Source organism: Lepidothrix coronata, unplaced genomic scaffold, assembly GCF_001604755.1.
Source record: "Lepidothrix coronata isolate B3197 unplaced genomic scaffold, Lepidothrix_coronata-1.0 Scaffold179, whole genome shotgun sequence".
Taxonomy (NCBI): Eukaryota; Metazoa; Chordata; class Aves; order Passeriformes; family Pipridae; genus Lepidothrix; species Lepidothrix coronata.
In genome coordinates, this window is record NW_016690359.1 from 112726 (window position 1) to 115592 (window position 2867).

Consider the following 2867-nt stretch of genomic DNA (forward strand, 5'->3'; position numbering starts at 1 on the left):
CACAGTGGGGTTGGATCCAGGGTTGGGCTCTATGATCTCAGAGCTCTTTTCCAACCCCGCTGATTCTGGGATTCTGTGATTCCATGAAGGAACGCTCAGCAACCCTGAGGGACCTCATCTGCTTCATCACAAAACCACAGGATGGTCTGGGCTGGAAAGGACCTTCCAAGGTCATCCAATCCATGGGCAGGGACATCTCCCACTATCCCAGGGTGCTCCATCCAACCTGGCCTTGGACACTCCCAGGGATGGGGCAGCCACAGCTCCTCTGGGAAACCTTTTCCAGGTGTTTCGCCGCCCCCTCTGTGCAAACACAAATTTGTGTTATCCATCACCTGAAGGTTGTGCTTTACAATGCAGATTTTTATTAAAAAGCATCAAACCCTCAAAAAAAAAAAATAATGCTGGTGGTGGTTAAAAAGGAGTGGGAATGACCAGGCAGGGAAAAAAAATCCTTTACAATCTCTTTTTTGTTTTCCATGTGTTTGCTTTGCTGTCCCTCCTGCTGAGAGGGCTCCTCCTCTTCACTCCCCAGCCCTGGAAGTGCCCAAGGCCGGGTTGGAGCAACCCGGGATAGCGGGAAGTGTCCCTGCCCCTGGAACTGGATGAGTTTTAAGGTCCCTTCCAACCCAAACCACGCTGGGATTTGGCGATTCCCTAAATTCGTGGCAGAAATGGAGGTGGTCACTCCAACATCAACCGCAGGAGGGGCCGGCTCCGGTGTGGCAAGGGATGAATCCGTACAGTGAATACAAATTAACTAATTAATCCCGGCTCCCCTCCTGCTTCCAGGTGGTTCATACAAGTCCATCCCGGCTCCCTCTCGCTCCCGAGTTTTCCTGGCTCTGCAGGGCAGGGTTCTGAGCAGAGCAGGTGAGGAGAAGTGGGGCCACCTCCCTCCAGCTCTCCGGCGGCTCCCGGACTCCGGTGATCCCAGCGAGGCTCGGCACCACCTGCTCCTCCAGCGGCACATGGACAAATCCAGCCCGCCTTCCCTGCTCCTGTTCCTGCTCCAGCCCGGCTCGCTCGGCCGTGGAACATCCCTGGCCCGCGGCCACGTTAATTTTCTCCTTGACAGCACACGAGGTGCAGCCCGGGCAGGGGCGGGGGTTGGGATCGTCTCCCGCATGGAAATGAGCTCCTGGCAGCGCCCAGATCCAGGGATCTGCCTGCGGGGAGGCGCCGAAACCCCGGCCCTGCTCCCGGACGCCTCGCCAAGCCTCGGGAGCGAAGCAGCTCCCGGTATTCCCGAGGGGAAGGGAAGGGAAGGGTGTCAATGTGCTTGCGGTTCGAGCGCCCGCGAGGGGGGAATTCAATCTCATCCCTCCTCCCCCCCCCTGCTTCCCGAACAAGCACCTTCTGCAGGGAGATAAGGGGACAATCCTGCCGGAACAAGCCAAAATCCTGCTTTCCCGGCGCCAGCACGGGCAGATAACGCGGACAGACGTCACAGCAGCTCCCGCAGCCCCCAAAGCTCCGAGGTTTTTTTTATTTGCGGAGCCGCCTTTTAGCGGCGGAAAAGGAACGCGCGGCCCCGTGCCGGTCCCTGTGCCCTTGGAGCGGCCCCAGCATCCCAGGCTTTGGGGCAGGGAATGAAGGGGCAGCAGGTGAGGCCAGGGCACTCAGCGGGATAAAATCATAGGAGCACAGGATGGTTTGGGTCGGAGGGGACCTTAAAGATCATCTCGTTCCAACCCTTTGTGGAGAAACAGGGCAGTGCCCGGTGCTGTCCCTCTCCTTCTGGCGGCTCATTTAGGCTGGGATGGGGCCGCTGGATAGTTGGATACCTGCAATTCCTCTGCTGGGAATGAAGGGAACACTCGGCGGCGGCCCCATGGAATCACAAGATGGGATTTGGGTTGGAAGGAACCTCAAAGGTCATTTAATTCCAACCCCTGCCATGGGCAGGGACACTTTCCACTGTCCCAGGTTGCTCCGAGCTCCGTCCAGCCTGGCCTTGGACACTTCCAGAGATGCAGGGGTAGCCACAGCTTCTCTGGGAATTCCAGCTAAAGATCCTCACCACCCTCACGGCCAAGAATTCCTTCCCAAAATCCCATCTATGCCTGGCCTCTGGCAGTGGGAAGCCATTCCCTGTGTCCTGTCCCTGCATCCCTTGTCCCCAGTCCCTCTCCAGCTCTCCTGGAGCCCCTTCAGGCTCTGGAAGGAGCTCCAAGCTCTCCCTGGAGCTTTCCCTTCTCCAGGTGAACCCTCCCACCTCTCCCAGCCTGGCTCCAGAGCAGAGGGGCTCCAGCCCTGGGAGCAGCTCCGTGGCCTCCTCTGGACTCATTCCAAGAGCTCCATGTCCTTCCTGTGTTGGGAATCCCACCCGGAGGCAGCTCTGCATAGGAGGGTCTCACCTGAGAGGGCAGAGGGGCAGAATTCCCCCCTTCCCTGCTGTGGGATCAGCCCAGGAGGAGGCTGGGACAAGGAACTTTTTTTACCTTATGGATGTAAAATAAGTAACCCCCATTATCCCACTTGGAATTGCAACCACCCCCCTGTGCCGTGTCCGTGTGGAGGCGGCTCCCTGTGCTCCCTGTGCCAGAGCTGGGAAGCTCAGAGGGAAGCGGTTTTCGCCCCCTGGAGACACGGGAAGGACACTCAGACAACACAGGCAGGGTTTGGAACGGGGGACACCGGAAAATCCACGCGCAAAGCCGGCGGCTCTTCCCGAGACGGGAGGAGACACGTTCCTGTTCCACAGGGATGTTCCACACGCACAAAGCAAGGTATTCCCGTGCCAGGACAGGATGGTTTGGCACAACTCCAACACTTCTCACAAAGAGAGGAGATGCAGACTTAAGGACTCGGAAGGAGCCGGCAAAGCGGAACAGCTCCGGGCGCACTCGGATCCGGGCGGAAAG

General features: G+C 58.5%; 1 long non-coding RNA gene across 1 annotated transcript in view; it reads right to left on the reverse strand.

Annotated features, from left to right (window-relative positions):
* The window catches only part of LOC108504935, a 12632-nt gene extending 11163 nt beyond the window's left edge, over positions 1-1469 (reverse strand). The window contains exon 1 of the long non-coding RNA XR_001877314.1: positions 1357-1469. This is a non-coding gene — a long non-coding RNA (uncharacterized LOC108504935). The remainder of the gene's footprint in view (positions 1-1356) is intronic.
* Positions 1470-2867: the final 1398 nt, after the last annotated feature.